The sequence below is a fragment of the Eptesicus fuscus genome, chromosome 9, assembly GCF_027574615.1.
Source record: "Eptesicus fuscus isolate TK198812 chromosome 9, DD_ASM_mEF_20220401, whole genome shotgun sequence".
Classification (NCBI taxonomy): domain Eukaryota; kingdom Metazoa; phylum Chordata; class Mammalia; order Chiroptera; family Vespertilionidae; genus Eptesicus; species Eptesicus fuscus.
Window position 1 is genome coordinate 43,850,560 of NC_072481.1, and position 14,129 is coordinate 43,864,688.

Consider the following 14,129-nt stretch of genomic DNA (forward strand, 5'->3'; position numbering starts at 1 on the left):
AAAAAATAAAAAAATAAGATAGTTCATATCATTTAACACATTAAAAATGGAAAAACATTTCAAATTTAATTTTGAACTTTTAAACTCTGCATTCTGAAAGGTTTTCTTTCCCATGTGGTTTCATAGTCATGTAATACAGCCTGTTACTTTTTTACTTCTAACCGTCATTACAACTTTCCATGCAATTCAGGAGCATCTCTGGTAGTCCTTGTTCCAACACAATCTTGCAGTACTGCTACATGACATAGGATTACACTTTGCAGTAATTTAGGATTTCTCTCAACATCCCTTATGAGTGAAGATAAAAATTTTCATTTCATAAAAAGCCTTTCCCGAAACCGGTTTGGCTCAATGGATAGAGCGTTGGCCTGTGGACTCAAGGGTCCCAGGTTCGATTCCGGTCAAGGGCATGTACCTTGTTTGGTTGCGGGCACATCCCCAATAGGGGGTGTGTAAGAGGCAGCTGATCGATGTTTCTCTCTCATCGATGTTTCTAACTCTCTATCCCTCTCTCTTCCTCTCTGTAAAAAATCAATTTTATATATATATTAAAAAAATATATTTTATATATATATAAAATAAAAAGCCTTTGCAGATTGCTGTGTTTCAAATCCTTGAAAATAACCTGAATGTGGAAAACGAGTGCATACATTTCTTAACGTATTTACCTATAGTCTCAACTATAGCTTCGTTTAGAGTGCCTTCAAAACCGATGAAAGAGGGAATACGGCTATTTTTACCAAAGCGGGGCTTGGTAGGAAGGTCTACATTAGTCTGCGGGACTTAACTAGTACTCTGAAATCGCATTTGGGATACGGGGGCGGTCGAGGACAGAGTGAAGAATGAGGGGCACAGTGCATCCTGGATCTTGTAGTTCCTGCGACCAGACAGGGCGCGGTGTTGCATGGCATGCTGGGAGTTGAAGTCCAATTGTTCAACCGGAACTCACGGCAGGCAGAATGTGGTTTGTCTATTAGAGACACCGCTTCTAGATGGATCCTTTCCCTTGGTTCTGCGCTTGCCGTACGGTGACTTCAGGGGCTGGGGAGGCGGACAAAGGGACGGATGAAGTTAGCGGAGCAGGAGTTCGTAGGCGGCTGTTACTGCTGCCGCCAATTGAAGGAAGTTGGTACCCCGGAAGTGGCTGATCTATTGGGTTTGAAAGGGAGGCCGTTCCTCGTACTACGGTGGCCGGGAACTGGAGGTGCCTGCGAGCGGTGCTGAGGTCGGAGCGGCTGCCGTGCGGGCTGTTTCTGTTGGCGGCTGACGCTAGAGCTGGAACGTGTCCCGGGTTGGTGGCTCCTGCACATTTTGTACACTTCTCCCGTTCTGATTCGGTGAGGGATTCGACTTGAGGCGAAGGGAGTCAGGAAAAGGTCGGGAGTTACTGTCTGGGTCCCCGATTGGCGGGGATCCTTAGGGGGCCCTGCCCTCAGTGGAGACCCTGTGTCCAGCAGTTTGGGCTTTGAGGGTTTTGGCTCCTCCCTCATGTCTCCTTTCTAGTGTCATTTGTCTTCTGACTTCTTGCCCTTCCTGGGACTCAGAGCTAACAAACCTTAGTAAGCCTTCCCGGTCCCTCTCTCCTTGTGGCTTTCCTTATGTGTTCCAGGCACGACCTCTTCTCCCCTGCCCTATCGCATCCATTGAATTCCTCTCCCTTTTCTCCCCATGGAAGAAGGTAAAAGAAAGGGGGGTGGGGGTGGAAATCAACAAAAAACCCACCCCCAAATCGGATTCCTGAGATCGCAATCTTCTCATTCCTAAATCCCCCCCCCCCCCCATATTTGGCCTTTGTTATTGCTTCAGACCTTAACATACTCCTCTGAATATCTGAATGCTTTTGCATCCAGACAAACTTTCAATGGCTTGATCTGGTTCTCACTTCACCCTCCACTCTTCTGCCTCCATCCACATGTGAGGGCTTTAGGTTGGAGAATAGATTCTTATGATGACTAATGAATGAGAAAGATGTCAGTGGTCAATCAGCATGTCTTCTGCTTATTGAGTTTCTATTTCTTAAGGTTTCTTTGGCTTACATTTTTGTTGTGTATTGATTATTTTCCCACAGGGAGTTCATTGCTACCCTGTAAGTTAGAGGAGAATACATAACCGTACATCTCTTTATATCTGAATTAGGTATTTAGATGGATTTTTTTTTTTCTTTGCCTACCTGGAACACATGCCCCTTGTGGAATTTTTGCAATTATTTTATGTCAATTAATAGAAGATAGACTCAAGGGAATACTCTTTCTTCCTTGGTTGCTAGTGATTGTATTTAGATTATGAATCATTGAAAGTACCCAGAGGGATTGGAAAAGGTTTGAAAGGCAAAGACTGTGTATGGTCCAATTTACACATTAATAAAGCTTCCTTCCTTGAATAAGGAAGAGTTTATAATTAATCCAATAATCTGATGCTATGTTGAATTAATTATCAGTTCATTCACTGTAGAGCTTTTGAGAACAGTTTAAAGTTAAAAAGTAGCCAGTATATGGATTTGTATGATTTAGTAAAAAGTAAAAAAAAAAAAGGAAAAAGAAGCTGATGTTCTTTTCCTGTAAAATGAATGCAAATATATTGAAAAATTTATTTGTTGTAATTGCTTATGAGGTATTTCTTTATATTTTGACAGATCTGGTAAAACAGCGCTGTATACTATTCACTGATGTAGACAGATATTATTGTCGATTCTGACTTTTTGGGGGCCATGTAACCCAAATGAGTTTGCAGCTTTTCTATTCTAATTATTGCACTACAGAAATTATGACAATAAAGTTACCATTTCTTTAAGCAGTCAAATGTAATCTTTATGTGTCAATAAAATACAAATATTAATACTTGTACCCTGTCAAATTGGAATTATTTCTAATTAATCAGAAATGGTTTCAGCCATACTATTCATGGCTAAGTGGAAATATTTCATAACTCACTCATGGAATTCTTTTTGGGTAACTGATAAGAGGCTCAATATTAAGTAAACTTTTAATATTTTTCCTGAGACTTTATCCATTTAGTGGGCATTTATTAATACTTTTTACTATTAATCCCAAATCATCAAAACATTAATTGAGAGTGTTGCTCTTGTCCTCAGGTCTGTATTAAATTGCACTTAATTGTTTTAATTCATTGAGCTGTTGAACATTATTTACATTTAGCCGAGGAAGAAACTGGAGCTCTAATAGTTTAAGTTATTTAGTCTAGTTCTTTTCTTTCCCAACTGTAAAGATTGGCTTACACAGCTGCAAAGATTTGTTCTCTTCCCCGGAATATATAAAGAGCATTAATTCAGTAAATATTTGCTGAGGAGCTATTATGTACCAGATACTCTTTCAGGTACTGGAAATAACAGTAAGCAAAACAGATGAAAGCCCCACTCATAGGGAGCTAACAGAATGTATGAAATGTAAACCTTGCCTTCAAGAAGCAGAGAATATAGCCAATATACATGAGATTGTACGTGTTTTAGAATGTTAAAGTTGAAAAGAGATTAACTAGGGAAGATTTCATGAAGTATATGAGATTTGATATATAACTTAAACAGTAAGTAGGAATTTAGTAGGTAGAAATTGGGAGGACAGTAATTCTAGCTTGAGGCATTAAATGAACAAAATTCTGAATTATAGGGGAGAGAGATTAGAAGGGATAGGTAACTGGACTGCTTTGTATCTTCAGTTTCTTGTACATAGGTGCACAGTGTTGGTTGAATTAGAAACAAATGTTTAAATGAATGAAGTTAGAACAAGAGTGCAGGTACGAGGTAATGAGGAATTAGATCTAGTATTATCGTAGTGGGAATGGAAGAAAGGGATGGATTTAACAGCTGTTGGCTCTGTTAATTATGGAATGTTTGTAGTAGTGTGGTAACCGAAGGAGAAAGGAGACTAGATTATTAGGCTTGAACTGATTTTCCTATTTCATCAAATTATGAGATTTTTTTTCTTTTTCCATTGATTTTTAGAGAGAGTGGAAAGGAGGTAAGGAGGGGAAGAGAAGAGAGAGAAACACGGATGTGAGAGAGACACATCCATTGGTTGCCTTCCGCATGCACCCTGACCAGGGTCTCGGATGGAACCTGCAACCCAGGCACTTGCCCTTGACTGGGAATCGTCACTGAGACCCTTCGGTGCAAGGGCTGACACACCATCCACTGAGCCACACCGGCCAGGGCCACAATAGTTTTTTTTTTTTTTAATATATATTTTTATTGATTTTTAGAGAGAGGAAGGGAGAGAGAGTTAGAAACATCCATGAGAGCATGTGCCCTTAAAGGGAATGGAACTGGTGACCTCTTGGTGCATGGGTCAATGCTCAACCACATACAGTCACACTGGTCAGGCTCAAATCATGAGATTTAAAAAAAATTCCAAGATGCATCATTATTTTATGAGCCACTATGAAAAAATATTGCCAATTAATCAAAGATTGCCAACTCTAAAATATATTCAGTTTCAGAGTTAAAGTGTAAAAATGTGTGATCTAGAAATGATGAAATAAGATGGTTAGTGAGCCTTATAACCACTTTATTTTTATTTTTTGAGGACTATTTATAAATCAATTTGTAATCTTAGACATGCATTCAATCATTTAGCATTTACTTATTAACTAGGCACTCTTCTAGGCCACAGTGATATAGTGGTCAGTAACGACAGTCTCTACCCTCATAGAACTTTTTGTGTAGCAGGGGGAGGCAGACATAAATCAAAGATTCCATCAAAGAAATTTAAAGTTGCAGCTATTGTAGTGCTATGAAAAAGCACTTGATGTAATACAGAAGAAAAACTGATTACGGAGGAGATAAGAGTGTGGATGGGAGAGGCCAGATGACAGATGATGATAATATCTTGGACATAGTAGTGATGAAAATAGATAGAAGTGGATGGATTTTAGAGAGATTTAGGAGGTAGAACTGGGTGATGGATTGGATATGAGGAATGAGGGAGAGGAAGGTGCCATCGCCTACCACTAGCTTTTTGGCTTATGTAACTGGATGGGTTGTAGTATAATCAGTTCACTGAGATAGGGAACATTGTAAGATGAGCAGGTTTGGCAGGACATGCTTTGTTAGTTTTTTATTGTGGCATCAGTGTTCAAGGTTAATTTCTTATCCCCCACCCCTTATGTCATTGTTTTATTTAAGTACTAGGGACCCAGTGCACGAATTCGTGCACCTTGAAAGGAACTGTGAACTGCGAGGCTGCGGTGGGCACAGGGGCGGGTCTCAGCCCATCTTCTGTGCCCCCGCCTGGCCCCTCCCACCGCAGCCCCCAGTCCCCTGCCTGCCAGCAGCCCTGCTCCCTCTGCTGCCGCTCGCACCCGCTGACGGCATGGAGCGATTGGGGTCGGTGCCATCAGCGGGTGTGAGTGGGGCTGGCACTGTCAGTGGGTGCAAGTAGCGGCTGCTGCCCCCATCACCCATCAGGAGCAGGGGGAGGTGGAGAAGCCCTCAGGGGCGATCGGGGCTGGCAGCCACCTCTTGCACCCGCTGATGTTACCGAGTGATCAGGACTGGCGTCGGGTGCCGGCAGCAGGTGTGAGCAGGGCCAGCGCCAGCAGCAGGTGCAAGTGCTGTGCGGGACTGCGGCACGTGGGAGCAAAGAATTTTCAGTAACCACTAGAGGCTCGCCCCAATGACAGCTACCGGCGCCTCCTCTTGGTCTGGCACCACTGCTCACCTGCTCCATCCCACTCCACCATCTCACCGCAGCCAACGTCTGCCATGTTCCGTACTCTGCCACCTGCTGCCAATGCCCGCCAAGTTCTGCACACGCCCCATGGTGGTCAGTGCACGTCATAGCGACTGGTTGTTCGATTGTTCCGCCGTTCAGTCTATTTGCATATTAGCCTTTTATTACATAGAATATTTAAGGAATGGTGTAGCTGAAATAAGTTTGTTTTTTTTTCCCTTGCGTGAGCAGGGATAAAGTTCTGGGTGAAAGCATTTGGAAATATCTTGGTATTTGTTTTGAATTTATATGTAACATATTCAGCCATATATATGAATAGGTAACTGAGTAATGCAGTTATACATCATATTTATTTTCACTTAAGATTTGGCATTAAATTGGGAATCTGGTTAAACTTTAACTTTATGCAGTTGGTGTATATGTAAATATGTAGTAGGGAAAAAAGACATGTTTTGAATTTCCTTCGAAATATCCCATTTGTGTAATTTTTTAAAAAAATATACTTTATTGATTTTTTACAGAGAGGAAGGGAGACGGATAGAGAGCTAGAAACATCGATGAGAGAGAAACATCGACCAGCTGCCTCCTGCACACCCCCTACAGGGGATGTGCCCGCAACCAAGGTACATGCCCTTGACCGGAATTGAACCCGGGACCCTTCAGTCCGCAGGCCGACGCTCTATCCACTGAGCCAAACCAATTTCGGCCCATTTGTGTAATTTTTTTTAAAAAATATATTTTATTGATTTTTTTATAGAGAGGAAGAGAGAGGAATAGAGAGCTAGAAACATCGATGAGAGAGAAACATCGATCAGCTGCCTCCTGCACACCCCCTACTGGGGATGTGCCCGCAACCAAGGTACATGCCCTTGACCGGAATTGAACCTGGGACCTTTCAGTCCGCAGGCCGACGCTCTATCCACTGAGCCAAACCGGTTTCGGCTCATTTGTGTAATTTTTGACAGATATGGAATCAATACAATCAGTTTATTATTTAAATTTTACATTTCATAGTAGAGCAGTAAAACATATAGAGTTTGGCTCTGGAGTCAGACTGCATGGATCAAAGGTGTGTTTTGCTATTTACTAGTAGTATGACCTTGCAGAAGTTATTTTGTTGTTTTAAGCCGTTTTTATTTTTAATCTATAAAATGAAGATAATAATACCTGCCTTATGGAGTTGTTGTGAGGATTAAATGAGATGATATAATATATATATGCGTAAGTTTACAAAACTTCTGGTGCAGAGTTTGTATTTAATATTATTTTTTTATAGTGATATGGGGTCTCATATTATCTAGACTTCTGTGACAACATTTTAATTTTAGAGTTCCTTATAGCTAATAGATTTTAACTGGAAAAAATTGGGTTTGGAGAAAATGTTTTATAAGATGCTTTGCTTCTTCACAGTCATACTAGATGAGCCATCACATGTCATCTTTCGCAGATTCTTATCAGAGGTTATGTTTAGCCTACAGCTATAATAGGAAATTAATGTTAGATTAGTTTGTAATTACTTATTATTTAAGATTATTACTTTGCCCTGCTAGGTATAGCTCAGCGGTTGAGCGTCGACCCAGGAACCAAGAGGTCACGGGTTCAATTCCCTGTCAGGGCACATGCCCAGGTTGCAGGCTCGATCCCCAGTGCGGGGCGTGCAGGAAGCAGCCAATCAATGATGCTCTCTCATCATTGATGTTTCTATCTCCCTCTCTCTCTCCCTTTCTCTCTGAAGTCAATAAAAATATATTAAAAAAAGATTATTACTTTTATTTATTCATTTTTATTTAAAAAATATATTTTTAAAAAATATATTTTATTCATTTTTTACAGAGAGGGAGGGAGAGGGACAGAGAGTTAGAAACATCAATGAGAGAGAAACATTGATCAGCTGCCTCCTGCACACCCCCCACTGGGGATGTGCCCGCAACCAAGGCACGTGCCCTTGACCGCAATCGAACCTGGGACCCTTCAGTCTGCAGGCCGACGCTCTATCCACTGCGCCAAACTGGCTCTGGCTAAAAATATTTTTAAAAATTGGTTTCTGAGAGAGGAAGGGAGAGAGATAGAAACATCAATGATGAGAATTATCAATCAGCTGCCCCCTACTGGGGATTGAGCCTGCACCTCAGGCATGTGCCCTGACTGAGAATCAAACCAGTGACCTTTTGGTGCACAGGATGATGCTCAACTGAGCCACACTGGCCAGGGCAAGACATTGACATTTTTAAAGAGTCCAGGCCAGTTGTTTTGTAGAATGCCTCACAAAATGAATTTGTCTAATTGTTTCCTCACAGTTTCAAGTTAAATAGCTTTTTTCAAGACTGTTAATTACATAGGAGATGTAAATTTTCCATAGCATCACATCAGGAGTAATATAATGATAATTTGTCCCATTATTGTGATGTTAAATTTAATCACTTGAGCTAACCAGATTTGTATATTCAAACAATATCTTTCCCCTTTTATACTTAATAATTAATCTGCAGGGGTAATACTTGAGATCATTGGATATTTTGTTTTCCAACAATTGTTTTTCTAGTTAGTGGTTTTAGTAGCTGTTGATGATCCTTGCCTGATCATTGCATTGGCGGTTTCCAAATAGTGATTTTCCAATTCTCTCAGTCTTCCTATGTTTGCTGGCTATCTTCTCTAAAGAAGAGCTATTTCTCATCTTTCCTTTTATTTTAGTATCACTATATAGCTAAAGATTTTTTAAAAAAATTAATTCAGTGTGTTATAACCTGTTATTCTTATTGATGATTAAATTATCTCAAATTCGGTTAGTCTCTTCAAGCTGGTTTCTATGACCTTTGTTTATGTCCACATTGATGTTTGGGTGAATTCTTACCTTTTGTACAATAAGATATTCCCGGCTCACCTTGTATATTCCCTGCTTGAGACCGGGAATCAGCCATTTTACCATGGGGACCTGGTTTATTTTAGTGGGAAATGGTACTTAGAAACCAAGGTTTGGGCATTGACTATACAGTTAACCCTTGAACAATGCAGTAGTTAGGGGTGCTGACCCCTATGCAGTTGAAAGTGTGCATATAGTTTTTGACATCCCCCAAAACTTAACCACTTAATAGCTTACTGTTGACTGGAAACCATACCGAAAACACAGTCAATCAGCAAATATTTTGTATTATATATATACTAGAGGCCTGGTGCATGAAATTCATGCACGCAGGGGTGGGGTGTCCCTCAGCCCATCCTGCACCCTCTTCAATCTGGGATCCCTCTCACAATCCAGGACTGCTGGCTCCCAACCGCTCGCCTGCCTGCTTGCCTGATTGCCCTTAACCGCTTCTGCCTGCCAGCCTGATCGCCCCCTAACCACTCCCCTGCCAGCCTGATGGACACCTAACTGCTCCCCTGCTGGCCTGATTGCCCCTAACTGCCCTCCCCTGCAGGCCTGGTGGCCCCCAACTGCCCTTCCCTGCAGGCCTGGTCCCCCCCCAACTACCCTTCCCTGCAGGGCTGGTCCCCTGCAACTGCCCTCCCCTGCAGGCCTGGTTCCCCCCAGCTGTCCTCCCCTGCAGGGCTGATCCCCCCCAACTGTCCTCCCCTGCAGGCATGGTTGCCCCCTAACTGCCCTCCCCTGCAGGCCTGGGTCCCCCCCAACTGTCCTTCCCTGCAGGGCTGGTCCCCCAGAACTGCCCTCCCCTGCAGGTCTGATTGCCCCCAACTGCCCTCCCTTTCAGGCCTGGTCCCTCTCAACCACCCTCCCCTGCCGGCCATCTTGTGGCAGCCATCTTGTGTCCACATGGGGGTGGCCATCTTTTGTGTTGGAATGATGGTCAATTTGCATATCACCTCTTTATTATATAGGATAGTTTATTCTTTTTTTAAAAATATATTTTATTTATTTTTTACAGAGAGGAAGAGAGAGGGATAGATAGTTAGAAACATCGATGAGAGAGAAACATCTATCAGCTGCCTCCTGCACACTCCCTACTGGGGATGTGCCCGCAACCAAGGTACATGCCCTTGACAGGAATCGAACCTGGGACCCTTGAGTCCACAGGCCGACGCTCTACCCACTGATCCAAACTGGTTAGGGCAGGATACTTTATTCTTACAATAAAGTAAGCTAAAGAAAAAAAATGTTATTAAGAAAACCATAATGAAGAGAAAGTACATTTACAAATATTTATTGGAAAACCTTCATGTACAAATAGATTGACATAGTTCAAACCCGTGTTGTTCAAGGACCAACTGTTCTCATGGCTACTGGAATATCACTGTTTCTAGGCTCTGTCAATGGACATACACACACGCACATGCACACGCACACGCACACAACCACACTGTTTTTTGAAGAAATGAGTTTATAGGATACCTTCAATTCAAATTCAAAACCATGGAGTTCATTTTCTTTTTTATTTTCTTTTCTTTTATTATTATTATTATTTTTATTTAAAAAATATATTTTATTGATTTTTTACAGAGAGGAAGGGAGAGGGATAGAGAGTTAGAAAAATCAATGAGAGAGAAACATCAATCAGCTGCCTCCTGCACACCCCCTACTGGGGATGTGCCCGCAACCAAGGTACATGCCCTTGACCGCAATCGAACCTGGGACTCTTCAGTCCGCAGGCCGACGCTCTATTCACTGAGCCAAACCAGTTAGGGCCATGGAGTTCATTTTCACCTTGTCTTAGTTTATGTGGTATATCCCTTTTTATACAGGGAGAATTCTGATTCTCAACCACATCATTATATTTACTCATCGAATCTGTCCTACAACAATACACATAAGTTAGTTTTGGAATTACTATATTGATATACCCTCCAATAACAGATTTACCAAGTAAAGATTTCTTTGCCATTTTATGTCATTATAATATATCCCACTAAACATGTATAGTAAAAGTAGGTGTTTAAAGTTATTTGTATTATTTTTTTCTATGTGATTATGTTATCAATTTGAAATAGTCTTTGATAATATTATGCTAAGCGAAATAAGTCAGAAAAAGCTAAGAGCCATATGATTTCACTTATATGTGGGATATAAAATTGAAACTCACAGACAGACAACAGTATGGTGGTTACCAGAGGGAAGGGGGTAGTATAGGATAAAGGTGGCCAAATACATGGTTATGGAAGATATTTGTGGGTGGTAGGCACACAGTACAGTATACAGATCATGTATCATAGAAATGTGCACTTGAAACCTATATGATCTTATTAACCAATGTTATCCCAATATATTTAATAATAAAAATAAATAAAATGTAGTTAAGTGTCTACTAAACTTTTTAATAGACTCTTTTTATAAAATCAGTTATCTGTAAAACTAAAGTAAACGTAATATTTTAAAACTTCATCATAGTATATAATTATGGGGAACTCCAGAATAGTTACATCAAATAGAGCATATGCAGTTTTTAATCTTTGTAAGGCTTTAAACTTATAGCTCTATTTTCAAATTAATAGAATATTACTTAAAGTTAGAAGTGATTAGAAAAATTACATCAAACAATGCCATTTGAAAGCCAAAACAACTGTGATTGGGAACATTTTAAACAATGCTCTTCTTTTGACTGATGATACAATTCAAGCATTAATCTTTAACAATAGACATAATTGTTTTTCTGTATTCACACCCAGAATAAAAAGATTTATGTTATTTGTAAGTTCTTTGTATTTGAAGAATGCCAGTTGTGACTGTGTGTTACCCTGTAACATATTCGCACATTTTTCATGTGTAAATATTTTCATTGGACAAGGGAAACTATTTCTCTTACAAATTATAACACTTATTATTTCTATTGTGAGACATAACCATAAACAGTCTTGAGTTTTGGTTAGTTATAAACATCTTGCTTATTAGAATGTAAGGTTAATGAGGACAGAAATTGGGTTTCATGGTTCATTGTATCTTTCATAGTGCCTTACAGAAGTAACCACTCAAATACTTGATGAATAAGTAAATTTGATGTTTTATATTTAAACTAGAGGCCCGGTGCCTGAATTCGTGCACCAGTGGGGTCCCTCGGACTGTCCTGCGGGATCGGGCTGAAACCGGCTCTCTGACATCCTCTGAGGGGTCCCGGATTGCCAGAAGGCCAGGTTGAGGGACCCCACTGCTGCACAGTCGAGGCCAGGGAGGGACCGCAGGAAGGATCCAGGCCTGTCTTGCTCAGTCCCGATCGGCCAGACCCCAGCAGCAAGCTAACCTACCAGTCGGAGCATCTGCCCCCTGGTGGTCAGTGCACATCATAGCGACTGGTTGACCGGTTGACTGTCTGCCCCCTGGTGGTCAGTGCATGTCATAGCAAGCAGTTGAGTGGCCTTAGCATATCCTATCTAATAATAGAGTAACATGTAAATTACCATCACTCTGCTACGCCCACGATTGGGCGGCGGGAGGCTGGGGGGCGGGACTCGGGGTGGCCTATCCGGCCATTGAGAGGCATGGATCCGCTGCCACTGAGGGGGGCTACCCTGCTGTTGAGAGGCACAGGGGGCGGGACTCCTGCCCCCTGTGCCTCTCAACAGCCAAATCCGCGGCCACTGAGGGGGCCTGCCTTGGACACCCAGCTGCGCCTCTCAACAGCAGGGTAGCCAGGTGTCCACTGCAGCCCCCCTCAGCGGCCGTTGAGAGGCGCAGGGGGCGGGAGTCCCGCCCCCTGCGCCTCTCAACAGCAGGGTAGCCCCCCTCAGCGGCCGCGGACCATCAAAAGTGGGGGAGCTGGGTGCCTGTCTGGCTCGGTGGAGGCTTCTGAAAGGCCTGGTGCACCAGCGGACAGGCACCCAGCTCCACCGCGAAAAGCGAAAGCGTGTAGGGGACCCTACACATGCATGATTCAATCATGCACTGGGCCTCTAGTCATTAACATATTACGCTTTGATTGGTTGAACGGATGACCGGACACTTAGCATGTTAGGCTTTTATTATATAGGATGACATGTAATTAATTACTGGTCTCAATAATATGGATGTACCTTTTCCTCACCAAAAGTAATTAATTATTTTGTTGATTAATTGATTTGACTCATTGCTAAGTATGTTACTTCTTATATGTAGACTGCATATTCATAGTTACCTTGGACTCATCAGATGTTACTAAGGTCCTGACATAATTAAATTTTGTTTATCAAACTGTAGTAAACAATGTTCTTCTTAGATGTAATGTTTAAGACATATGCTCACGATAGCTCAGATATCATTAAAAATTATTGCTGTAGTCTTTGAGCAAGTGGTTGAAGTAATTTCAACTCTTTAATACCCCATTTAGGTTGGTTATGATGACGACTTTACAGTCTGTGAACATATAATGCTCAGTGCTGCCCAAGTGCAGAATTTTGCCGGTTGGAACTTGATCCAAGTCATGTGTGAGGGTAAATGAATGTCTGCTCAGTACTTAGTTTCTTCCTTAAATGTTTTTACTTTTTTTAGTTTAAGAAAAGAACACATAAATAGAACATTTTATTGATGTCATCATTATAAATTTGCTGTGCAAGGAGTGTTTTTAACTGGAGGAGGTGATCCTGAGGAGTCCTAACAATGTTTATAAGATATATCCTTGAGACAAAACAACCTTATTTGTCTTTTTGCTATAAGATCTTTATTCTTATTTTAAAATCAAGTTTCTGAATAGGTGTGCCCTGCCCTTATCATGTTGCCTTTCCTTTTCTCAGTCTTTTGTCTTTATCTCACTGTCATCTACTTTACCTAGTCCTTAGCTCTGAAAGGGGACAGTCCAAATAAATAATACATTGTTCTCCTTTTCTTCATATTTGCCACTTAAAAGCAATAAGCACGCTAAGTTTATAACCTGAACACAAAGTTCAGTGCATGAGAATAGAGGACTGGCAAGTATAAGTAAAGAGAGGGATACAATAATTGATGTTTCTATAAACAAAGAACTGAGATGGGGATAAGAAATAAGAGAGCAGAGATGACAGATCAACATATTGAAAGACATTTAAGGTCAGACAAGGGATTGCTATTTGTTACTAAAAATGCAAGCAGGTAGAAAAGGTTGTAGTAGATGAACAACTTAGAGCGGACCTCACACTTCATTTTATTTGATTGTGCAGCTAAAAGCACATCAAAAATTCGAAATCAATATCTATATTTTATCTTGTTGCAGAATATTATTTGGGGAAGATGCTCAAGCATACACAAGTACTGGAAGTCTGCAGTGTTTTTATTGGTCATACTATGTGGCTAAGATATATTGTGTAGAATCATGCCCTAAAGTTCTGTCTGCCAGGAGCTTTTACTTGGCTTTAAATCCTCAGTGGGTAAAATATTCTATCTATTGCCATATGGGAGAGGCTGATTACCTTCATCTGCCCTTCAAGGACATTGGTTTGAGTACCGTTTTACACTTATCAGTTTATAATTTATCGACTGTCTTAATGCATGGTTACGGTTAGAAAAGTGACTCTAAAAATGACATCTGGGTCTCAATCGATGATTTTCATATC

General features: G+C 41.2%; 1 protein-coding gene across 2 annotated transcripts in view; it reads left to right on the forward strand.

The window, feature by feature from the left end:
* Positions 1-945: 945 nt before the first annotated feature.
* Positions 946-14,129, forward strand: part of ATG4C (autophagy related 4C cysteine peptidase) — an 81,215-nt gene continuing 68,031 nt past the window's right edge. The window contains exon 1 of one of the 2 annotated variants that reach the window (XM_054721303.1): positions 946-1,337. The gene's annotated coding sequence lies outside the window, so the exon portion shown is untranslated. The remainder of the gene's footprint in view (positions 1,338-14,129) is intronic. The other variant, XM_054721304.1, reaches the window with a different exon arrangement.